This window comes from Saimiri boliviensis, chromosome 7 (assembly GCF_048565385.1).
Source record: "Saimiri boliviensis isolate mSaiBol1 chromosome 7, mSaiBol1.pri, whole genome shotgun sequence".
Lineage (NCBI taxonomy): Eukaryota > Metazoa > Chordata > Mammalia > Primates > Cebidae > Saimiri > Saimiri boliviensis.
The window spans coordinates 32,161,763-32,188,390 of record NC_133455.1 but is presented as its reverse complement, the minus strand read 5'-3'; the positions used below and the strand labels follow the sequence as shown (position 1 = coordinate 32,188,390).

Genomic DNA, 26,628 nt, shown 5'->3' with positions numbered 1-26,628 from the left:
TGTGGGGATCTTCTAAAATCCCCCTGGAACACCCACTGTTGCCTTCTGGAACACAGTGACTGTTTCCTTCATTGATGTGGTACTCTCCCTCTACCCTTAACTTGTGCTTTATTTACTACTTCCTTCTCCTTTTCTCCAGGCAAAGCAACTGCAGTTCTCTTCTAAGGATACTCATTTTCCTCTTCACATTGTAATTGCAGTTGACAGTCAATAATTTATAGATGTAGTTAAATCTTTGGTAGCTGATTCTCTCTTGTTTTTAGTTTTGCATAGAACCCCACATGTGTTTTTTTCCTTTGCTAACATAGTTCCTGTTTTAGCCCTAGGCAGAAACACAAAATAAATCCAAAAGGGGAGGATCCTCCGAAGGAAAGAGGAAGAATTCTTGTTTATAGGTTTCTTTTTAATTTTTCAGTGGAATTCAAAATATGTTCTCAGTGTTCTGGTTTGTTAGGCCTTGATAAGGGAAAGTGTATTACAGGAATATTCCATTCTCCTAACATTTGTGTTTGGATTCAGTGCTGTAAAAGCAGGGTTATGCCATTCATCTGTGTGCTTATCCCAGTGGATTCCTTAGAACTTGACTTTGTTTTATATGGGGTGTGGGGAATTCTCTTACTATTTTTTTTTTCATTTTTTCTTTCTTCTTCTTCTTCTTCTTCTTTTTCTTCTTCTTCTTCTTCTTCTCCTTCTTCTTCTTCTTCTTCTTCTTCTTCTTCTTCTTCTTCTTCTTCTTCTTCTTCTTCTTCTTCTCTCTCTCTCTCTCTCTCTCTCTCTCTCTCTTTAAACAAAGCCCTTTGTTTTCTAGAGGTATCTACTTCATAAGACAACTGAACATAGTAAAAAGGCTTACCTAGTCTTCAGGGAAAGTCAGTTTTGTTGTATTTAAATAGACTTTATTTTCTAGGTTTACAGCATAATTGAGATGAATGTGCAGAAATTTCCAATACTCCCTCTGTCTCCCACACATGCATAGCTCCCCCCCACTACCAACATCCCCCACCAGACTGGTATAGTTTTTATAACCAGTGAACTTACATGGACACGTTATTATCACCCAAAGTCCATAGTTTACCTTAGAACTCACTCATGGTGTGATATATTTTATGGGTTTGGACAAATTTATAAAGACATTCATCCACCATCATGCAGAGTAGTTTCACTGCCCTAAAAATCTCCTGTGCTCTGCTTATTCATATCTCCTTCCTCCTTCCCCCTTGGCAACCATTGATCTCTTTACAGTTTTCCTAGTTTTGCCTTTTCTAGACTGTCATAGAGTTGGAATTATATTATATGTAGCCTTCTCAGATCAGCTTCTTATGCTTAGTAATATGCATTTAAGGTTCCCTCATGTTTTTCCTGGCTTGATAGCTCATTTTTATTTTAGTGCTAAGTAATATTCCATTGTCTGGATATACCATAGTTTTATTTTCCATTCCTCTATAGAAGGACATCTTGGTTGCTTCCAAGTTTTGGCAATTATGAATAAAGTTGCTATAAACATTCATGTACAGGTGTTTACATGGACATAAATTTTCAACTCGTTTGGAAAAATACCAAAGAGTATGATTGCTGGATCATAAGGTAAGAGTATGTTTAATTTTGTAAGAAACTGCCAAAGTGTCTTCCAAAGTGGCAGTACCATTTTGCATTGCTTCCAGCAATCAGATTTATTTTTGTTAGAGTTTCAAAGGACTTCTTAAAAATTTATAAAAGGAAAAATTCATCCCTGTAAAGGTGTAGAATGTTCAGTGGATGGCCTAGTTTTATTTTACCAAAATATGAGCATGTCACATTCTTCTAAAATGCTCATTCTGATTTCTCCTCTCAGCTCAAGTAATAGAACTTGAAATTGGTTGTAGAGAAATGAGGAGAAATTCTATAGTAATGGCAGACTAGCTAATCACTCCCATGGCACTGATATTAGAGTTCATTTTTAATTTTCTCCTTAGGGATCAGCAACACTGAAGGAATAGTGAAAGCAGGCTGGGTCCCTGTAGTTGCCTAAGTGAGCTTTCTTGCTTGTTCGAATTTAGCCTGACTAAGGGGAGTGTAGTTCTTTAGGCACTGATAGTTACTGCAGTTACGAGCAGAGGCATTTAATTTAGTCCACTTCTTTGTATGCATTATGGCTAACTTCCTGTGAGGTAGAGAAAGTGTGTGGGGTGGTGGTGGCGGCAGGGGTCGGGGGGTGATGAGGGGTGGTGTGCGGAATGGAATAATCCTTAGGCTGGTATGGCAGGTCCATTGTAAGTCCCAGTCTTGCCCTACTTCTTCAAACCACACTTATTCTTGGAGTGGTACCTCTGTGCTGGGGCAGGGCACTGGGCCACCGAAGAGCATCAGCAGCCCATTGGTATAGCTCCGGTCTCTACACTGAAACTTTTGCACTTAGGAAGTCAGGGCTTTTTCCCTCTAAACTTGAACGCTGCTGAAATCTCTCCAACAAGCCCCCTTCTGCATGAAAAAATTGATACCTATTCCTTTGCCAGGCAATTCCAACTAGAAAGTATGTTTGGAATGCTTTATTATCCCCAAGGTGCCTCAATTAGTTGGGTTAGCATTAAAAGCCAAGGATTTCAGAGGATGAATCTTTGTGGAATAAATTAATGCCTGTGGTGTTTTATAATCTCAAGGAGAAGGAGATGGTTTAAATTTAAATTTTAATAAATGAGCTAATTAGAAATCAGTTCAGAGGGATTTTAAAAATTCTTTGTACTGAAGAATTTTTTTTCTTGTTAGTCGATTGTACTCTAAATAATTCTACAGATATACACTGAGCATCCATATGTATTAGGCATCATAATAAGCCAAGAGGTTAGAAAGATAGGTAAAAATACTCTCCATCCATCAGGAAACATATAGTTTAGTAAGAGAGCCAGACACACAGAGAATTTCAGTTTATTTATTTATTATTTTATTTTTAGTTATTTTTTTTTTGAGATGGAGTCTTGCCAGTTTTTTTTATAATCATGTACTTGAGTGTCTCTAGGGAGAGTTTATCTCTTGCGATACAAAGATGAATAAAACTCAAGATGAGGACTTCTCTGAAGGAAGCATATAATAAGATAGTTTTGCTACTGTGTGATCAGTGCCAAAACTTGGAGATGGCTAACTCCACTGGGGATGTGGGGATGGAGTGTCAAGGAATACTTTGAAGAGGAGAAAGATGTTTGGTGGTCCTTGGAGAATAAATAAGGGTTCACAAGGAGAAGGACACAGAAAACAAATTCTAAGCATTGAAAAAGCCTGTGCTAGGACTGTGAAGTTTTAAACAGTTTGGTGAATTCTGCAACTCTGAGTATTAGAATGTAAATGAATGAGAGGATGCAAGTAGGGAGTGATGGTAAGAAGAAAGGTAGAGTAGTCATGGGGCTCATAACAGGTCTCATCCTGTACACAGTAAAAAGCAGAGGAGAGTTTTCTATAGGAGAAGGCACGGCAGTGTCTTCATTTAAAAATCCTCAGGGTTGGCCAGAGTGAGGCTCAAGGCAGGGAGGCTGCATCTGAGACTGTCACAATCTCTCTGGGGAAAATTGATAGCTAGACTGGGGCAATGAAAGCACAGTGAGAATAGAAAGAAGAAAGAAATGTCCAGGAGGGAATATGGACAACATGGGTTAAAGTAAAAATGGCACTGAGATTTCTAGCTGCCCTGTAATGTGGCCAAAACTGTCATCCTTGTAGGACTTCAACAAATGTCATTTTCTTTGGGCCACAGAGTAGATAGTGATGCATTTAAGTTGAAAAATGGGAAGTCAGAGGGAGTGCAAGCTTGGAGGAAAAAAGATGGATTTGGTATTTGATCTAGGGTGTTTATTCCTTTAAAAAACAAAGCTACCTGCTTCCTGCTGACGACAAATAAGTTCATATGCCTATTTGGTAGATTGACATGTTGTTGCTAATTGAAAATGCTGTAATTGAAATGACCGTTAGAAAGTAACCTTCATACTTTATCCCTGATCGCCATGGTTATTTATTTATTAGGCCTCCTCTAAGTCTAGGCCAAACAGAAAACACAGATGAAGTGGTTAGGCTCGAAAAGATTTTGTGTATCTCACCTTTGAGACAACTCCCTGGGAGGAAAGAAAAATTGCCTAGATTTCTGGGCTGCCTAAAATCATTTGTTCTAGTTGATGATTCAGGGATCAAGGAACTTGTAAATTTCTTCCCAGGATAGGCTTGGACCAGAGCAATTTTAACATAAAATAAGAGAAAGAAAATGTGAAATGGGATCCATTGAACTTTCTGATTTATTATATAAATGTAATTTAACATTTTTGCTCAGTACCTTAGTTCCAGTTGAGGTGAGGTGAGGACCAGCTTGCCATTCTGGGTCATCCTTGTTTCTGTAGGGTGCAAGAGTTGGCACATTATTTGTAGGTTTTCCTGTTACTAGATAACATTTTAATGTTTCTTAATGGGTTTTTCACACTGTTAAATATCTATATAATTTGAACATTGTTGTACTACCCTGTGCCCCATCCTAGGTGATCTCCTTGATTTCATTCCTATTCAATAGTCAAAGATAGTTGGAAATTTGTATAGGTGTAGAGAACATGGGAACAGTTGCATAAAGATTGGTCATGCTGTAAATATTCAAGAAACATATATTGAGTGTGTGTTATGTTCTGGACACTTTTTAGGCTCTGAGGGCTCAGTGAGGAGTACGGAAGAAACAGTCCTTGCCTAAGTGGAAGATACATGATAGTGTAGAAAACAGACATTAAACAAGCAGTCAAATATGATGGTTACAGATAGAGATAAATGTTGTGAGAAAAACAAAAAGACTACCATGCTGGGAAATAATTGGGGTGGGAGTTGGGGGAGCCTTTCCGATGAGAAGTCATTCCAGGATCTAAGGAAAAGGGGTCCCAAGCAAAAGAAACAGATATACAGACCCTGGGGTGAGAATGAGCTTGGTGAGTTAAAGAAACAGGAGGACAGTGATTAGGGCATGTAGATGTGATAGAGTTGGGGAGAAATGGCTACCTTCTCCTGACCACTCATAGAATGCTTATTAGAGACTCATAAATATAATGGATGTATTTATGCCATATAAAAATAGATATACCCATCTCATTCCATGTAGTCAGGTAGGCATCGTTATTCCCATTTCTAGATGAGGGAACTGGGTCTCAGAGACCAGGTCTACATAGCTAGGAAGTAACAGAGTAAGGCAGCGTTCAGGCCTTCCAACTCCACTCTTTCTACCTCGTCCTAACTGCAGACCAGTAGGACTGAAACAACACACTTGGACTGACGGAAGTGCTGAGTCACTGGCCTCCTAGGCTGCTTGCATAGGATACCTGTTTTAATACCTTTCGCAATGTCTTTTTTGGGATATTAGCAACAATAACAATTATAAAACAATGATGACAGTGGTGACAATAACTATGCCTACTACCATATGCTTTTATAGTTTATAAAGTTCTTTATCATACAGCACCTCATTTGTATCTCAGGAAAGTTCTCAAACATAAGCAGGACACGTTTTATGCTTCTCATTTAGGTTAAGAGATTACCTGAGGTGACACAGGGCACCGAGCTGGGACTTGGCTGTTGTGATTCTAATCCAGTGCTCTTTCCTTAAACCATAGAAACTCCCGGTTGAACGAGGAGATATATATGGTTTGTAAGCTTGTAGGCCTGAATTCCTAGAAAACAAGTTTATCATTTCCTCAAAGTGCTTTGGACTGTAAAGAAGAGGCATGAAAGATAGATTCATTCTTCGTGTACTTATTGAGCTCCTATTGTGTGTCAGGCACTGGAAATATCAAAGGATCCCAATTAAATAGGTTAAAAGGTACTAATTTAGCACAGTGTTATCTGCTATTCATATCTGATTAAAAGACTTGAAAAAAACACTATGGAAACACAGAGGAAGAAGTGATTAAATAAGTCACTTTGGGGAATTTGAGGAAGGCCTCACCATGAAGATGACATTGAACTGGGCCTTGAAGGGTAAGTGATAGTGGTGCGGAGGGATTCTCTAGGGAGAGAAGCAGGAAGGTTATTCTAGGAGAAAAGGATTATAGCAGTTGAAGAATACAGTGTCTGTGGGGAATAGCAACAGGTGTAACCAGGGCATGAGATATATAGGAAGAAATGGCGGGAAATGGTGCTGGAAATGTAGACTGATGTCATGTTGAAGAGGGCTTTGAATGTCAGGCACACGAATGGCTGTATTTGGCCTGATCATCCCAGACCTGTTGGCAAGGGGATAGCTTGATTATATTTGTTGTATTTTAGAAAGAAAATGCTAATGGCTAAGGTAGGTCAGATTGGAAACCATGAGAGTTTAGAAGTCCTTGTAATAGTTTGGGAGAAAGAATTGGTTGCAGCCCCTAATTCTGTGTTGAGGAGAAGTAGAGAGGTAACATTGGTAAGACTTAAGGACTGATTGGATGTGGAGACACTCCAGTTGGATTTTAAATGCACTCACTAATTTTCTGACATTGGTGCAAAAACACATACTTCTTATTTTGGCTTTACCAGACTCAGTCTAATTCTCACTGACTATTTAAATCAGCCACTGATTTATTTTTCTATCTTCAGAAAAAAAAATTATGGGGTCTGTGATCTTACGGATTCTTTCTGTATGATTTGATTTTGATGATCCCATAGGATTATTTGAGCTAAGGAATGCTGACTGTGCAAACAAATGTTTTAAAGACCTGGATGCTCTGATTATATTTATGTGCTGCAGATACCTGTTATTTGGAATGGTTGTTGTGTGTTTGAAAGCCCACCTACTAAGCACTTTGGGGAAATTATTCCCAGCCAGTGACCTCTGATAGGGAAACATTAGCAGTTCAACCTATCCTATCTCCATTTGAGGTCTTCTGCTAAATGCTGACAGATAATTTAGATTTTAGAGTTTAGTAAGAGACCATACTTTAATGTGTGTGTCAGTCCCATACTTTTCTAGAATATTCTTTGCCTCTATAGTATTATTCTAGTAATTAAGGATTGCTCCTCTTGGCCTTAAAATGTAATTGGAGGCCAGGTACGGTGGCTCATGTTTGTAATCATAGCACTTTGGGAGGCCAAGGCAGGCAGATTGCCTGAGCTCAGGAGTTTGAGACCAGCCTGGGCAACACGGTGAAACCCTGTCTCTACTAAAATACAGAAAATTAGCTGGGCATGGTGGCATGCACCTGTGGTCCCACTGGGCATGGCAGCATGCACCTGTGGTCCCAGTTACTTGGGAGGCTGAGGCAGGAGATATGCTTGAACCCAGGAGGCAAAGTTTGCAGTGAGCCAAGATCATACCACTGCACTACAGCCTGGGTGACACAGAGACACTCCGTCTCCAACCCACCCCCACCCCCCTGCAAAAAAAAAGGTAACTGTAGGGTCAGAGTTGAGAAATATAAATCAACAAATACAAATTATTTTTAAGTTGTAAGCATTAGGAAATTATTTGTGTTGCATAAAAGGTTTACATTTAATCTTTGAGGTAAAAGAAGAGTTTCTGCTTTAACTTGGACTTGTGTCATTTCTACCTCATCCAAGTTCACGTAACATGGTAGGAAGGGTCCCCTAATAGTCTCACATATTTAGTCAAAGAACATTCTTGGGGGACCCCCCTCCTATGTTCAGATAAATGTCTCCATATAAAAGGAAGCTCTGAGGCTGTTCCAGTTGTTCCTATACTGGCTTTGCCACTTGGGTGAGCGCCTCCAGCCTCCCTGAGCCCCAGGTGCCCTGGTGTACATAATGCTTGCATTGTAAGTGCTGCAAAGGCCTGGAGAGATAGGTGGAGCCATTGGAATCAAGACTCTGGCGCACAGTGGCATTTAGTTATTTTAGACACTGGCTTTCAGAAGTTAGATGGAAGAGGCACAGACTTTTCCTTATGCAGATTACCATTAACTGGCAGAAAGTTACTTAAAAGTCCCGATTCTTATACTTCCATTAAAAGCTTCTGATGTCAGAAATGGAATTATGTGGCTGCTTACCCTCTTGGTGGTCCAGAAATTAGGTATGTTTTCACTTTTTCTCCTTAGCCTAGTTACAGAAACTAGAATCCATTTCCCATGAACTGTGTCTACCCTAGTATTGAAAGACTGAGCTTGAAGAATCCTTGTCTTTTAAACTTTAGAAAGCTCTGTCAACAAGCTTCTGTGAAACGAGGTTCCTGAAAAAGCCATCTTTTTTCTTTTTAAACAAGTGGCAGGTATAGGTGCATAATTTAGTTTATCTTGTAGTCAGGAAAAAGTCATTAAATCATGCTGTTGTGGAATTTTAGCCAGATTCTTTTGGTCAGATGCCATCCAACAAATACCGATTGAGAACCTATTATATGTTAAGTACTGGTTTTACATGAGTGAGCAAGGCACAATCACGGATATTGTCCTAAGTTTAATTGACTTGTATAAATATTCTGTACATTACCACAATTAATGTTGTTGCTATCTGAAATGAGAGGCATTTTCTGTCATTTTTTTTTTTGAGTAGAGAGGAATAAAGAGACCAAACTTTAAAAATTAATGGCATTTGAGTTAGTAACTGGAATACCCATTTTTAATGATCAATTGTCATACAGATGTGCAGTTCTTAATCCACTAGACAATTTGTATTTTGCAGTATTATCCTTTTCACGCATCATTATAACCCTATATATTCAAGGTATGAACTTGTTTCATCAGCAGTATTAATCTCAATTCATTTAGGAGCTTTAAATAATATTCCCCTATTAAGTATGTTCTTTGATATGCTGCCCACGCTTTTGTGGTATCAGAATCTGTTGATGCAGATAAAAACAAACATTCAGTTAAAGAACCTTCTCATATATTAATTAGATTTCAAAAATTATTTGTGCATATATATATATATATATATATATAAAATCCTGAATGGCTTTGGTTATGACAAAAATCTAATTTAGGCTAATTCAGAGCTTTGGGGCTAAAGTCCAGCCTCATGGATTGGTTTAATCTGAAGAACATTAAAATAGTAGAACATTTTCTGTCTTGGCAAGAATCGTAGTGTTGAAATTTTAAGAAGAAGATTTAAATTTGTCCATGAGACTGTAAACTTCTTGAAGGCAAGGACTCATCTCTGTACCCCTGATGCATAATTGATATTCTTCAAATGTTTGCTGATTTGGGTTGAACTGAGGAGAATAACAAATCAGCATTTGAGACTCAAAGTCTCCCAGGTTTTCCTTATATAATTTACAAGGACTTCCCTGGCAAGCCATCCTTTCTTCTTCGTTTAAAAAATTTCACTTTATTATGTTCATCTTTGATGTGGAACATTTTTATGGCCTTCTGCTGTGACTCATTTTGGTGCTGAGTTATCTGCTTCCTTGGAGCCCAGCCCTTCCTTTTAAGCTGTGGTATTCAGGCTCCCCAAAGTCAGCTTGCCTGCGGGTAGAGATCACAGCAAAATGTGCAAATGATATTCCAACTTCTAGGTAAAAACAGACAACTAAAATTAAAAACCCTATATCATGTAAATCACCTGAAAAAAAAAAAAAAACCACACACAGAAAAAGAAAACAAGAAAACAAAACCTGAGGGTATTTGTGTATTTTCTGTTAACTCTTGACTGGTTAAAGGGAGTTATCTTTTCTGCAGTGATAAAAAGGTGACCCAAGACAATCTCCCCAACTTACAAAAAGTTCAGAAGTTTTACAGTGGAGTCCAATTAAACTGGCATTTAATATCAGAAACTATGCCTCTATGTAATGTAATCATCCCAACCAAATACAAATTAATTAATATAGATAAACAAAGTTTACAGTTTCAATATTAAAATAGAATGGGGGAAAGGGAAGTAGGAAAAGTTTAGAGTTCTCCACACATCCTTCATTTATCACCAAGAGATTTGCTCCATCTGTTACTGTAAGTCAGAATTTCTCAATCTTTAGTGTGCTTATGAATTATTATTATTGTTTATCCCAAACACGTATTTTGTCTTATGGGTGATTTAAGAGCTCTAAAAGGGACATATTAACTATCTTTAGACACTCACCTCTAACAATATTTCTATACCTATATTATACAAGAAAACTAATGAAGATTGACAGTCAAATTCCTGGAGAGACCTTTGACCCTTCTCTGTCTTAATATTTTCACTTCTGAAGTAGAAAGCTGGGTCCCCAGTCATCTTATCCTACACTTTGGGAAATAAAGAAGCCTAGGTGCAAAGTGCCATTACTGTAATCATGATGACCTCTTGGAGGCACATCAGTAGGGCTATCTGGACTGTGACATGCCATCAGATATCATTTAGGGGGCTCCAAGTCTGGCTTCTTGCTGAGGTGCTGTGGGATGCCTCAAAAACTTCCTGCATGGCTAGTGTAACTATGAGGCTTTATATCTTTGTTAAATACAAGCAAATGTTAACAGCATCTGCGGAGAGGGTAAGATGCCAATCCTCCCAAATTTCTCTTCCAGGCAGGGGGTTGTCCTGCCACTCTCAGAACTGGCTGTCATCTGCTGCTCTCTTGTCACACTGACACGGCCCCCTGGCTGGGCTGATTGGTCGCTGGCAATAACTGATATGGAATACTGATGTTCTCTCCGGCAGTTCCTTCCACTCTAAAGAGACTCTTTTCCATACCTCTTCTCGCCCTCCCTAGCCCAGCCTAGTGCCCACCCTCCCCCGACCATGCCTCCCCTGCACCTGGGGAGGGGGAGGACCAGTCCTGGGCATGATGCTCTGAGACTCTGAAACGGTGGTGAAATCCACCAGGCTGCTTTCACTCCGGCTCGCTCTCGGGAGAGTCCTGTTCCAGACTTCTGAGGGCTTTTACAGCACAAACAACTGCATACGGCCCGAGGGGAGGCTGAAAAGGACTTGTGTGTGGTGGTTTTATTGCCTGTCATCACTTTACTGGGCTCCTCCCGACTGGAGCCTGGCGGTTCACAGTGGATTTCTTTCTGCTGAAGACACCAAGGCACTGAGGAAGGATCCCTTCTCCTTCTGTTGACTCTTTCTATTTTTATGGTAAGTGCTTACATTGAATGAGCTGCTCTGCTGCTGCAGTGAACTGAACCGTTCGTTCCCCATCTTCCCAGCTAAGCTTAGTGACCTTCCTTCTGCATTTCTTCTGCTTTCATGGATCTTGTCTGGGATGATCCAGCTTCTAAAATGCCAGGGGTCATTTGCCTGGAGTGTTTGTCTTTTTATCTTTTTCCATAAACGTGAGCTCTTCTGCTGTGATACGTATATAAGTGCTCTGTCTTTGTCCTTGAAGCAGCAGCCGGGGAAATGTGTTCACGGTGGTAAACTGCAGCAGTGTGCAGGGAATCTGTGGAGGATGACTGACAAATTTGGGCAGGATGAATCCTCAGTGTGCCGGGGGCACTCACTCAGAATTAGAAGGGCTGGGGGTGACCTGCCCATATAGCGAACTCTTCCATCTTTCTGGGTGAAGATGAGCACACACGTGTGAGTTATCTCGAGTCTGCTGCGGGCAGCTCCGCTTTCTGCACCTGCCTGTGTGGGTCCAGGATGACCCTATATCTTGTGGGGTTTACAACTTGGGCAGGAACATTCTCAGCAGGAGGAATCCTGCGCTGGCAGACGGAGTAGACTGACTGCATGACCTCATTGCTTCTTTCCCTTGCGAGTCTCAGTGTACCCAGTTCTGCAAACCATATTTTGCAGGCTCTTCAGAGAGCGGTAGGGCAGTGAGGACAGGAACATTTTTGAGTTGACAACATAGTTTTGTCCTACTAGGTGATAAAATACTTTGAGATTATTAGAATGGTTAGACTTTTCTAAGAGAACATAAGCAGGTTTCTGACAAAGACCATGCATGTGGCAGATTGTTTATTCCAGGGCATAACTCTTAGAATAGTGCTCTAATTTTTCACCTGGTCTCCTGAGGTTTGCTGCAAAGAGCACCACAACTTCTAGTCTATTACTGGCATCTTTTTGATGCCCGAAGGAAACATTTTAGTAGTTTCACTTCTGTGCATTGCAAGAGTCTCTCTTAACAGTGATTATTATTATTTTTTTTGGTAGCAGGTGTGTTGAACTATTTTGATCAAAGCATCATTCCAAAGAATAGCTTCACAGTTGTAATTCTGTTTAGTTATTTTCACTGGAGATGGGTTATCTTATTTGTGTAGGTTTTTCAACTCTGGTTCATTTCACTCTAGAGAAGGTTCTTACCAAATGTAATTTAGTCTCTGATTCATAAGGTACTGTGTCTCTGATTCTTAAAGTACTGAACTAATACAATATTTTTGTTTGTGATAAATGAGGCCAGGTGTAGGGGAATATGGGGTAGAATTTCTGGTCCCTCCTCCTGCTGATTGGGAGTTTGGAATGTAAAGTTCCCTAACTGTCTTGCTCATTTTCACTACTTTTATGTCTACTCTTCATGTGGATTTTTCTGAAAATAGTGGTAATGACATCAGGCATATGCCTTTACCCTCTTCTGTGGGTCCAAAGTATACGTGTTTGTTGGTTTTCTATTTTTGTTTTTTTTTTTTTTTTTCATTTTAGTGAATGGTTCCTTGCATGTATAAAAGCATACATTTAAATGAAAAGCAAGAATTTGTAGATGTTTACATGTTAGCCCTTTTCAAGAGTAAAATCAGCATACAGGTTAGCAGCAGGAAAAAAAAAACTCCAAAACCATTTTAAAAATATTATCAGCATTGTTTGGCTTAGCTGTTCTAATAACCACTCTTCCCTACACTAGATTGTGGTTCACAGCAATACTGTATTGTAATTTGACTGTCAGACCTCTCTGCTTCCTCTATGATTCTTTAATGTTTAGCTGTTTACTTTCATCCTTAATGGTGCACTCTTACTTTGCTTAATCTTTTTTTCTCTTTTTCTAATTGAAAGGATTTTATATGGTGCCTGGCAACTCAACTGTAGGTACTCATTAAGATGGAAAGAGTTAGAATCAGCTTGGGTGTCATGGAAATGGATTCAGTATCTCTCACTGCAGTCAATTTCAGAAGCATTTAGAACATATTTCATTTTATCAGTAGCAACTTTAGCCTTGAGAGAAAACATTATTTAGGTTTTCTTTATTTTGCTAAACAGATTGTTTACCTATGCAGTCAGAACTGTATATGTTTATGTATGTGCGTGTATATATGTGCGTATATATAATACACATATATACAAGCATGTACACAAATGTACTGTTGTTAGTACTTGTGTCAGTTGTATATACTTTAAAAAAATAGTTGTGACATACTCATTTAGAGAACAGAAGGAAAATTCCTCAGATATTGCTTTAACTGGATTTTTTTTTTTTTTTGGTAAGGATTTCCCCACTGCCTAGACCCCACTTCCTGATAATGCGTTTGAGAATTTATTTAAATTGGGAGAGTGCATTCTTCAGCATTTCCTTGTCTCACAGCATGGTGTCATGTTAATTCCTTTGCAGGGTCTCTGAAAGCAGCATAGAAAACTACCGCAGGAAAAATTGAAAAAAGCTGTGATGAGTGAAGCCTGTAGCCTCTTGGTGTGATGAAGTCACTGCAACATTTTGTGTGTGTTTACTTTGCTGCTATGCTTTGCAACTGATTTTGCTTGCAGACTTAACAAGTTGAAGTTATTTAAAATGGGTCTGGAGACACCTAAATTTGTGTAGACGCAGTTATTCTTTTTTTTTTTTAACATTCTTTAATTATAGCTATCACAAAACTGTGCTTTCACTATTTCTTTTGGTGGTGGTTTAATTTGAAATCTGCAGCTTAAGTTATGAACCAAGTCTCCATTTTTAATTCCTCTTGCCTTCTGCTTTCTCTTCTTCTTCACTTTTGCCATTTTATATATGTGAACATGCCTACATGTACACAGACTCAGGACAGTGAAAAGTGTATGACAATTAATGAAGAGTTAATTACAGCTTTTCTTTTAGCAACAAACTCCAAATGTTCAAACTATAATCCTGTAACTGAGGGAAGAAATTTTTTTCTGTTAATATAAATACAACCTCATACTTCTGCAGGCATTCTTGTCATCGAAACTGTTTTCCATAGTTGATTACCAGGACCAGAAATAGAATCCATTTTGCATTTTAATGGATGACATTCTGGATCTGTCTAGGTTGGACTGCCCTCAAATCTTAATATATTTACTGTCTGAAAGGTCTTTGTGTTAAGAGGGGGAGTATATGGTGTTATAAAGTAAAATCATTTGATTATGTGATACAGCCTTTCTTTGGTAGCTGAATGAACCATATCATTAGGATGTTGGCTGAATTTTTCTGTTGCTTTTCCCAATATTATTAAGCCAATAAGGGCATAATTCCTCTTACCATCTCTTTGAGCCCCTTTTACAGAGTAAAAAGAGTTGTGTGCAACTCCCACATGAAGCTTCTTAGAGGGAGGACCGTTCTTCGGCAGAAATTCAGAACTACTTCTCACACCTGCTCTGGTGATCTACTTTGAAAGGGACTTGCAATTCAATTGGCAACTCAGACAGATTGTGTAAAATAGGAGAAATGCTTCATGAGCTGTGTTGAATACTATATTTTTGATCTGTGCCTCCCTACTGAATTCATTTAGGACTGTCGTTACTAGACCAGTTTTGCAGGGAAAAAACCATGTCCTCAGTAGCATAATAATCTATCCAGACTGTCATAAATGTTTATTTTGCAAGTTATACTTCTTAGGTGGAGAGGGAGATGGCAGAATTTTGGAGGAGGACCAAATCACAGCCCCAAAATAATGCAAGACGAAAGGGGAACATTCTTCCCTATGTTTAGCATTTAATTCTCCAGTCGGGCTGTTTGCTCTTAAGTCTGAAGAGTGAAGAAATTGTTAAAAACACATAATGACAGGTTTTGTGAGCTTTTTCTCTAATAGAAATCTTTAACCCTTAATTAGAAATCTGTTGACTAACCTTTTGGTGTGTGTGGGCCAGCAGCCGTTCTTATAGAAAGCAGACATCATGTAATTCAGTAGGAATTCACTTACTTACATCTTTCCTGTTGGTCCCCCACTGGGGACCTCCTGTGAGTGTCAGAGAGGGAATGAGTGTCTGGAGACCATCAGAGACCACAGCCAGTCCCAGAGATATCTCCAGGTCCCCTGGATTCCAGGTCAGCCCCTACCACTAACTGGCTGTGTGACTCAAATTCTGTATCTGCTACATGAGGTTTGGGCCAGATAATCTCAGAGGACTGCAACCCAGCCATTAAAACATTGTGAAGTGTTATTTCACTTCTCTTTGCTACTAAATGGACGATCATTTCTAAGATAATTGACCCATATTAGACATTCCTGGAGAGAGTAGGCTGTACCTTCCTTTGACTCGCAGAGCCCCCAGAATTATGACAGTGTCATGAGCATCAGAGTTACTCAGAAAAGGGCGATAATGGTACCCTTCAGGAACAGGGCAAATATGTATGTAATGACTATCTGCTTATCCTGACACATTTTGGAAAGTCTCTTGTGATTATCAAAAGGGACCTTAAGGAGCAACTTACTTATCCTCTCATTCCATAGAAGTTAAGGAGGTGATGTGACTTCCCCAGGGCTGGAGACCCACGTAGCACCTGGGCAGGATGACTTTAGCGCAAGGTGCATTGGTTTACTCAGAATGCTGCTCCATTCCCAGTGTGGGGCCCCTTCCACAATACATAGCGGACACTTACTGTGCCATTCATTGTTCACAAAACTGCTTTGTGGTATCTGTCTCACTGGTGTCCATTATTTCTGGGTTCATTTCATGCAGATTACGTGGCTGTACCAGTCAGAGTGAGTCATATCAAGCAAATGTTTATGGTAATTTGTTTATGCTTGTGTGGAAATGCATTTTTTTATGTCGAAATTCCATTTTTCCTATCAACATTTACAGAATTTTACAAAAACTTGCATAATTTTTCCCCTTTGCTTAAAGTATTTAAATGATCATTGATTTCTGTATAGAGGCGGTGATGTTTGTGCATTAATTCCTTCATCCATTCACTCATTTACCTGTTACATACTGAGCACCTGTTGTGTCCACTGTAATGCCACCCTAATACCAAAAGATCTAGTGGTAAGACAGCTAGACATGGCTGCTCCTCTTGAGGAGTTCAGAGTCTACTTATGCTTCAAGGAGTTGGTCGTTTTTCATTCTCAGCCAGTGTTCTATTTACTGATTCACAATTTCTCAAAGAAGCTGGTTGAAAAATAGTTTGCTTGGGACGTTTTTTTTTCCCTGTGGTTATTCCATTGAGAGATTCTTATCACAGAAGGGCACCTTTGCTGTCATTGAGACATACATCTTCTAATTTTCCAAGACATTATTTTTAGCTTCTGATTTTGTGACCTGACTGAACAGAAGAGACAAATTAGCTAAGCTTATTTGCACTATTGTTGTGATTCATGAAATGACAATTCGTTTCTTTGTTTGAACTTATCTATTCCCTAGAATCTTAAGTTGACACCCTGGATAGCACAGTGTCTATGGAATGATTCACAGATTAAAGGCCATACTCTTTGGCCTTGCATATCAGGCTCATGAAAATGGACAGCCCTTGTTTCCTTGTTCTATGTTTAATTCTGAAGTTCCATGGAATGCTCAAGGAGTACCAAAACCATTTGCAATGCTCAGAAATTTACAGTGCTCTCACTTGGTTCAGTGCCTTTGCACATGCTATTTCTTCTTCTCTCTTCAGACTAAACTTTCAAAGCAAATTCAGATGTCATCTCCCTTGGAAGTGTTTTGACACTTACCATCCTTAATGACTTCTTTTGCCCAAAGCTGAGCTAGGTATACCATTTCTGCTGTTCTGTATCTCTCAGAAACTTATAGACTGTTTTTCTACTTCTCTCTCTCTCTCTCTCTCTCTCTCTCTCTCTCAAACAGATGATTTGTTTCTTGATGGCAGGGACTATATGTTCTGTACCTCAAGTCTTGGTTTAGTGGCTGCTGTAGAGCAGATACCGAATAACCCTTGAACAAACAGATGGGAATCACCATCTACAACCTATGGTGCTGTCATTGGCAGCCACTGCTCTATGTAGAGAATCTAATTTTTCAAATGAATGTGACGATGAATTATGCTGAGAAGGATAAAGAGATTGGCAGACATCCTGATGTAGTCCGTTAGAAATTCTATTCAAAACCCTAGGAAATGTTTCTGCTTTCAAATGAGTTTCAGTAAAGTAAACAATAAAAATTTATTAAGTGTCTTATATGAGCAAAGCATTGGATTGGGTACCAAGGAATGAAAGATTTAAAACAAGCACAATTCCTGTCCTCCAAAAAGCCACAAACTAGTGAGAATTTGTCCCATGTGTAAATAACTGGTAATGAGGCAGACTGCTATAAACAGAGATTGTAGTAAGCTGTATACATGCAGATAAGGCAGGAGGTAGAAAGGGCATTCTAGATAGAGGCACTGGCTTGAATAGAAACTTAAAGTTATGATGGATGTGTCAGCAGTCAGGTGGCTTTGATGGAACAGGAGCTGTAGGTGGGGAGGGGGGAAGGTAGAGAATGCAAGGAAAGATGGGGAACCTTTGGGTAGGGAGATGGGAATGGTATCAAGCTCTAAATGCTGTTTATCATTTTTGAAAGTTGGAGGATAGTTAATAGGGTCTGGAAAATGCCAAATGGAAATTTGTTTGGAATCTCTCCTCAGGTTTAATTAAATCAAAAGTCTGTATTCCGCAGGGAAGGAGAGCAGTTGCGTAGTACATAACTGCATAATGTTTTTTTTCTCACCCATCCCTTTTGCCCTTGAGGATGTAGTTTGACACTGAAAGTCATCACAAGGAAATGAAGCCAGGAAGTCTAACTTAAATCAATCAGTTTAGACCTGAAGGGATTTTAGAAGTGAGATCACTAAGGTGCCTGTTAACAAACTGTTCAGTGTGTGGAAAGTCCCATGGGTGTTTGGTGCTGTATTTCTACTGTAAAAATTTAGTGATTTTTTTTCCCTTGGCAGTTAACTTTGTGCTGTTTATAAGAAATACAGTTATTTTATGAACCAATGAGATATGCATGTGTAAGCTTGTTTCATGTAGGTGAAAAAGTGACTTGGAAAATTCTTTCTGTAATAGATTCAATTCATCCTCAAAATACGATTTTTGCTTGCCTTCTCCCTCTTTTTTTTCCCCTAAAAGAATGAGTGAACATATTCTTAGGGAATGGTAAATTGGTAGATTTTCTGCATCTCATAATTAGATCTGACCAGATGACTCTCCACATTGAAATTAATCTAAAAAGACTGAAGAATTTTGAAGAAAATCTCTAGATATCTTGAACAGAGCCTGAAAGCAAATAAATTTTGCTTGTGGAGTGAGAGATGTGGTAGAAAAGAAGCTACATTCATTCATTCCTTTGCTCACTCCATGAGTACTTATTGAACACTTTCTATGTTTCAGGGGCAAGAAACAACAGTGGACAAAACAGTCAACTTCCTGCCTTCATGGAGCTAACATTCTAGTCAGAGTGGGAGGAGGATACAGACAGACATGTTAGCAAATATGAAGCATATCAGATGGTGATAAGATGGAGGGAAAAAAAGATGAAGAATGCTTTGGCTGCTATTATCTTTACATTTGGCTCTCTTTAAAGTTATTTAACTTATGCATTATGTTTATTTTCTCCTCTCCACTCATTGTTTTTAGCTCCCTATTTTTATATTTACTTTCTGATTATTCTGTAATAAACTACCGTCTTGAGGTTTTTTTTTTCTAGATAAAAGCAACTTTTGAAATAATTGGATTATTGTGAACAAAAGTTATAATGAAGCATTTAGTTCTTGAACTGATTTAAGGAAAAGTACTATGGACATCAAAGCTCATTAGTATTTTTCTCAAGAGTAAAATTGTCAATTTAGAGGAACATGGGATGGAAACGGATCTATTCCTCACTTGAGTCTCAGAGGAGCAGTTTGGGGGTGTCCTGAGAGGATGGGAGCTTGGAGTGTATGTAGGGAACTCCAACCCCAGGAACAGAAATGGTGGGCATCACCCATGAGCACAGCTCATTCAGAGAAGGAGATGGGAATGAATTAGAAAGTGAACATGCAAAGATTGAGCAAGGCGTTTCTCTTTGGGAGGAAGGGAAGTGGGGAGGATAAAACCAGTGAGATATATGTCAGTGAATAAACAACATTTACAACAACAAGTTCTGCTCAATGTAGAACATCTGAGCAAGCTGGTTAGTGGAAATGGTGCCTCGAAATAAAAAGCAATATTTAGGGATTTCCAAACATTCCCATCCTATATTTTGTGGGATCTTTAATTCAACATCAGTGTTCCATTCTACTGCAAGCAAGCCTTCAGTCAATACATTCTGCCTTGCTTCTAAAATGTCTCTTAGTGGTAGAGTGCCTGGGGTCTGGGGCAGACATTGTACCCATCCTGACTCTGCCACTTACTCACCTTTGGACCTTGGGCAGGTGAGCTGTTCTCCTTGGGTATCATTGTCCTCAATTACAAAAATAAGATTAAATAATAACTCCTACCTCAGAGTTGTTATGAGTGATAAATGAAATAGTCCACGGAGAGCCCTTAGCACAGTGCCTGCAAGATGATTGCATTGTTTAACAACCGTTAACCTGTTATTACCATTTATCTCTCTGGTGTTAGTGATTTAGAGAAGTTCTCATATGTTTATATGAATTCCTCTTAGCAGAGCTTTTTTTTCCTTCAGCTTTTAAGTTCTGCGGTACATGTGCAGGATGTGCAGGTTTGTTACATAGGTAGATATGTGCCAGGGTGGTTTGCTGCACAGATCAACCCACCACCTGGATATTAAACCCAGCATTCGTTAGCTATTCTTTCTGGTCCTCCCCTACCTCTCTGCAACAGGCCCCAGTGTGTGTCGTTCCCCACAGTGTGTCCAGGTGTTCTCATCATTCAGCTCCCACTTATAAGTGAGAACATGTGGTGTTTGGTTTTCTGTTCCTGTGTTACTTTGCTGAGGATAATGCCTTCCAGCTCCATTCGTGTCTCTGCAAAGGACATCATCTTGTTCCTTTTTATGACTACATAGCATTCCATGGTGTGTGTGTGTGTCTGTGTGTGTGTGTGTGTGTGTGTGTGTCACATTTCCTTTAGCTAGTCTATCACTGATGGACATTTAGGTTGATTCCATGTCTTTGCTATTGCTAATAGTGCTGCAGTAAATAAATACATGTATGTATCTTTATAACAAAATGATTTATATTTCTTTGGGTGTATACTCGGTAATGGAATTGCTGAGTAAAACAATATTTCTGGTTCTAGGTCTTTGAGGACTCTCCACACTGTCTTCTGCAATGGCTGAAGTAACTTACACTCCCATCAACAATGTAAAAGCAGTCCTTTTCTCTGCAACTTCGCCAGCATTTGTTGTTTCTTGACATTTTAATAATTGCCCTTCTGACTGGCATGAGATGATATTTCATTGTGTTTCTTATTTGCATTTATCTAATGATCAGTGATGCTGAACTTTTTTCATATGTTTGTTGGCTGCATGTATGTCATCTTTTGAGAAGTGTCTGTTCATGTTCTTGGCCAACTTTTTAATGGGGTTGTTTTTTTCTTGTAAATCTGTTTAAGTTCCTTGTAGACTCTGGAGATCAGACCTTTGTCAAATGGATAGACTGCAAAAATGTTTTCCCATTCTGTAGTTTATCTGTTTGCTCTGATAATAGTTTCTTTTGTGCTGCAGAAGTTCTTTAGTTTAATTGGATCCCATTTGTCAGTTTTTGCTTTTGTTGCAATTGCTTTTGGCATTTTTATATGAAGTCTTCACCCATGCCTGTGTCTTGAATGGTATTGCCTAGGTTTTCTTCTAGGGATTTTATAATTTTGGGTTTTACATTTAAGTCTTTAATCTATCTTGAGTTAGTTTTTGTATAATATGTAAGGAAGGGGTCCAGTTTCAATTTTCTGCATATGGCTAGCCAATTCTCCCAGCACCAGTTATTAATAGGATATCCTTTCCCCATTTCCTTTCTTGGGGACAGATTTGTCAAAGATTGGATGGTTGTAGTTGTGTGGTCTTATTTCTGAGTTCCCTATTCTGTTCCATTAGTCTGTGTGTCTGTTTTTGTACCAGTACCATACTGTTTTGGTTACTGTAGCCTTGTAGTATAGTTTAAAGTCAGGTAGCATGTTTCCAGCTTTATTCTTTTTGCTTAGGATTGTCTTGGCTATTTGGACTCTTTTTTGGTTCCATATGAATTTAAAAACAGTTTTTTTCTAATTTTGTGAAGAAGGTCAATGATAGTTTAATGGGAATAGTGTTGAGTCTATAAATTACTTTGGATGGTATTGCCATTTTCATGATACTGGTTCTACTTTTTCTCTATTGACATTTGGGAGGGTTTAAGGATGAAGACTCTTCAGGTGGTGTGTAGTGCAGACAGCCTACAACTTGCAGTTTCCTGGAGGGAATAGCCAGGAGAGTGTGATTTGTATAAGTCGGGGCAGGAGGCTAAGGAATAATAGTTATGTACCAGTAAGTTTGTAGGAAAGAAATTCTAAAAGTGGAATGCCTGGGTCACAGAGTGTGTGAGTTTAAAAATTCTGATAGCTCTTACTAAATCACCATTAACAGAAGTGTACCAGTTTATAGTCCCATCAGCAATGAAAGAGAATGTCTGTTTCCTCACAGCTATGCCCACTAGCAAATATTTTGATCTTTGCTAATCTGCTGGGCGAAAAGTAGCATCTTATAGTTTAATTTGAGCATCTTTTTATGTGTTTATTTTGTTTTCTTCTCCTATGAGCTAACTCTTTGCTCATGCCCTTTTCAGGCCCACTTTCAAATATTGAATTTTGATTTTGATTTTTAGAAGCTCTTTATATATTAGAAAAATTCATATTTCCTTATGAGTTTTTACCAAATATTTCCCTTTATTTTGTATTTTGTCATTTGTCTTTGATATTGTTTATGGTATTTGAGGAATAATAATTTTTAATTTTTATGTAAAGTTGTCACATGTTTCTTTTGTACATTCTGGGTTTTGTGTAATAATCAGAAAAGCCCTACCCACTCTGAAAATTCATGCTTCCACAATTTCCTTTTGTATTTTTATATAAATAAAATCATACTTACTTTATTCATACTTATTTTGGATTAGTAATGAAATAGAAATTCCATTTATTTTTCCCCAACAACTACCCAGTTCTTTCTAAACATTTCATGCATGATGTGTCTTTTCCTTGCTAGCTAGGTGGTAACTCTTGAGAAAGATTAATTTTACTTGCACCAAGGTGAGGGGCGACATGGAAGGGTATCATCATCTAGTAAATCCCCTGTGTAGTTAGAACTATTTTTGGAGAATCTGCTCTGTTTTCTTGACTTCCAGTTTGTTGCAGTTCTACCCTATGTTAATCATTCTAGTTTTATGTATTTTAATTCATGATATGGCTAGCCTCATCCTTATTATTCTTTAGTTCCAGGATTATTTTGGATCTTCTTACATGTTTATTTTTCTGTATAAATTTTGAAGTCATTTCATTCTAAAAAACAATCAGGTTTTGGAGGAAGGGCCAAATTAAATTTATAGCTTAATCTAGAGAGAATTTTTTTTTCAACTTTTAAGTACAGGGGTACAAGTGTGGGTTTGTTACATAGTTAAATGTGTGCCAGGGAGGTTTGCTGCACAGATCAACCCATCACCTGCATATTAAGCCCAGCATCTATTTGCTGTTCTTCCTGATGCTTTCCCCCCACCCCGCACCCCGACAGGCCCCAGTGTGTATTGTTCCCCACTGTGTGTCCATGCGTTTGCATCACTCAGCTCCCACTTGTAAGTGAGAACATGTGGTGTTTGGTTTTCTGTTCCTGTGTTAGTTTGCTGAGTATAGTGGCTTCCAGCTCCAACCATGTCCCTGAAAAGGACATGATCTTATTCCTTTATATGGCTGCATAATATTCCGTGGTGTATATGTACCACATTTTCTTTAACCAATCTGTCATTGATGGGCATTTAGGTTGATTTCATGTGTTTACTATTGAGAAAAGTGCTGCAGTGAACATTCACATGCATGTGTCTTTATGGTAGAATGATTTATATTCCTCTGGGTATATACCCAGTAATGAGACTGCTGGATTGAATGATATTTCTGTCTTTAGGTCTTTGAGGAATTGCCACACTGTCTTCCACAATGTTCGAACTAATTTGTATTCCCATCAACAGTCTCTACAACCTCACCAGCATCTATTGTTTTTTGAATTTTTAATAATCTCCATTCTGACTGGTGTGAGATGGTGTCTCATTTGATTTGCATTTATCTAATGATCAGTGATGTTGAGCTTTTTTTCATATTGTTGCTGACCACATGTATGTCTTCTTTTGAAAAGTGTCTGTTCATGTCCTTTTTTCACTTTTTTCACTTTTTTTGATAGCAACAATTTTTGTTTTTTGCTTACAAAAATATTCTGATAAGTGCATAGGCCTCACAGAATCGTCAAAGGAATCCGTGTCACTAACAAGTTAAGAATCTCTGATGTAGTGGAAGTTTTTGTGGTGCCCGGGGTCTTTTTGTATGACCTGCTGATTTCATTAATTTTTTATGGTTCAAGGTCTTCTATTCTATGGTCTCACCACCCTGGTCACAGCCTCTGTTGGTTTGTGTCATCTGTATCTATGATAAGCTGTAATTGTCAAGTTAACTTTTTGGGCAGGGTGCTATTTTTTATTTTCTTTTTTTAATTTTTAAAATTAAATTTTTTTTTATTGTACTTTGGGTTCTGGAGTCCACGTGCAGATCATGCAGGATTGTTGCATAAGTACATACATGCTTTGCCCACTTTTTAATGGGGTGTTTTACTTGTAAATTTGTTTTTTATAGAAGCTAGATATTAGACCTTTGCCAGATGTATAGTTTGTAAAAATTTGGGAGAATTTTTTATGATACTGACCCAATGTATCCCCACACAGGGTATATGTTCCCATTTTTTCAGATCTTTTCCTATGAATCTCTGTAGTTAATGTTTTAAGGTATTCTTCTTATGTATCTTGACATAGTATTTTTTAAAATATTACTTGTTTAGTCTTCACATATTTCCAGAAGCATTGAGGGTTGAAAAAGGAATGTAAGTGTTTATTTGACACCATAAAATAGATTACCTGGGGAAAAATATTGAAACTTTGCATAAGTAAATGTGATTTAATTATTTTTTCTTTTATCTTTTCTGACCCTATATTTTGAATTGTTGATCTAACTATAAAATCATATTTGTTTTAAATTTGCAATTGAATTTAATATGTTTTTATGCCCACAGATTCAAAGCACCAATTGCTTAGATCTTTTTGCAAAGTGCTCCGTATCATTGTCTTATGTTGGTTCATTTGACTATAAATTAATTAGCTCAGGAAGCACTTAATGAACACTTACTATAGACCAAACATTAGAAATATGAAGACTAAAAAGACATGATCCCTTTTATTGAAGGGTTTGCTGTTTACTCAGAGATTGAAATGAAAACAAAGAATTATTATAATATAAGGTAATGTGCTTTACACTCTGGAAGGCCAACGTGGGTGGATCTGGATCACTTGAGGCCAGAAGTTCCAGACCTGCCTGGCCAACATGGCAAAACCCTGTCTCTACTGAAAATACAAAAATTAACTGAGTATGGTGGCATGTGCCTGTAATCCCAGCTACTCAGGAGGCTGAGGAAGGAGAATTCTTTGAACCCAGGAGGCAGAGGTTGTAGTGAGCAGAGACTGCCCCGCTGTACTCCAGCCTGGGCGACAGAGCAAGACTGTCAGAAAAAGGTAATGTGCCTTCATGAAAACATGTGCAAGGCAGAGGTTGAAGCATGGAGTGGGAGAGCCTCAAGCTGTCCTGGCACAAAGAAGGCTTTACTGAGCAAGGAGCATCTGAACTGAGACCATTTAAATAAATTGCTGCCAGTTGGGCAGAGCAGGGAAGGCTTCTCCAGACAGAGAAACTAGCAAGTGCAAAGGCACTGGGGCATGAATCAGAAGTTACTCAGTCTGTGGGGCTTAGGAAATTAGGCTTAGCTAGCAGGCAGCTGACAGATCTCAATAGACTTTTATGACATGCAGAAGAGGTTGTACTATGTTCTATAGACACTGGAGAAAATTGTGAGCAAGGAAAGGACAAGGTCAGATTGTAGACTACGTAACTCTGGTAGCCATGTAGAGAGCAAATTAAAAGGGTGTGGGTATAAAATCAGGAATACTAGTATGGAGATTATAACAGTGGACCCTGTTAGAGACCTGTTTTCCCTTAAACTAGGACAGTGACATGACGAATGAAAGAGGGCCCCTATGTAAGATTTATTCATTCAACAATTATTTATTGGAATCACCTGTATGCTAGGCTCTGTTCTGGGTGCTAGGCATGCAGCAGTGTGCAAGATAAATATGCTCCCTGGTCCCAGAGACATCCCATTCAAATGGGAAGAACCTGATAAGGTGATACATAAGCTGATATATCAGGCAGTGCTGTATGATGAAGCAGAATGCAGCAGGATGAAGGGGAAAGGGAAGGTGGTTAGGAGTATGCTAATCAGGATAGTCCTCTGGGCAAGGTGATGTTGGAACAGAAACCTGAGTGGAGGAGGGAGAGAGCGTGTGAACCAGAAGATATACAAGAAATGGTGTCCGAGCAGAGGGAACAGCCAGTGCAGAGGCCCTGAGAAGGGACTGTTCTTGGCATGGTTAAGGAATAATAAGGAGACCAAAAGAGCTAAAGCAGAGTGGTGGATGAGGTGGCTTAAGTATTCAGATTTTACTCAGAATGAGAATGGGGAGCCAGCGCAATATTCTGCATACAGCAGTAGCATGACTTGACTGGAAGCCTTTCAAAGGATCTTGCTTGCTGCTGTGTGGAGAATAGGGAGTCAGGGTATAAGTAGGTCAGTTACAAGGCTGGTGCAGAAGTCCTGAAAGGGAGGTAATGATGAAACAGGATAGTGATTCTGGAGGTGGTAAGAGGTGGTAGAACTGTGGATCTGTCTTGAACCTGGTACTGGAAGAATACAGGAAAGTGTGCGTAGGAAGAAAAATAGGCAAGTCTAGATTAGATAACTGCTAACTGTAGACATACAATATTTTATGGGGAGATGAGAGAAGAATTGCCAGGGAAGGTCACTTTAGTAAGAGCAGCCCATGTGGCCAATATGATGAGTGCACCGTCATGAACTCTTACAGGCTACACTTTTATTATTTGTATACTTGTGAGCCATACTGGATTGTGTGACATGATTAAATAGAGAATTCCTGAAATTGCCTCACCCTGGGAAGATGTGTTAAATAGGGTTAATCACAAGTACATAAATGGTGTCTATTCTTGGGCAATAAAATCTATAGAAACCATGCCTAAATTTAGCTTTAAACAATTTCAGAGCCTGAGAATTTTCAGGAAATAGTAATCAAAGTCCTGGTAATGCAAGAAATTGACATCCTGTTAAATTTCAATTGACTGCCATGGGAGAGGACTCACAGATCATAGATCTTGGGAATGTGGGTTAAATAAATGCACCTGAAAATTATAAATTGTCTAATATATCCAAGGTGGTTTTTTTTTAACATATCCATTAGCAAAGATGTTCTGGAGACTTGAGTCAGGCCAGTTCCCTTATCTTTGGAAGATATTCTTGAGTGATGCGGTGCTTTCAGTTTCAAATAAGTATATTTCTGTAAATCAGGTGAAGTTATATAATGAAGCTGACATTTGTGAAAGTTTTTTGCGGATCCCAGCCAGGTTCCCCTTTTATCAGAGC

At 38.8% G+C, this 26,628-nt stretch overlaps 1 protein-coding gene across 5 annotated transcripts in view; it reads left to right on the top strand.

The window, feature by feature from the left end:
• Positions 1 to 26,628, top strand: part of ANO4 (anoctamin 4) — a 390,977-nt gene that overhangs the window by 52,610 nt on the left and 311,739 nt on the right. For 4 of the 5 annotated variants that reach the window (XM_010340214.3, XM_074402349.1, XM_074402348.1 and 1 more), the window contains exon 1: positions 10,153 to 10,962. The exons of the other annotated variant lie outside the window; for it this stretch is intronic. The gene's annotated coding sequence lies outside the window, so the exon portion shown is untranslated. Of the gene's footprint in view, positions 1 to 10,152; positions 10,963 to 26,628 lie in introns of those variants that run through there. 5 annotated transcript variants of the gene reach the window in all.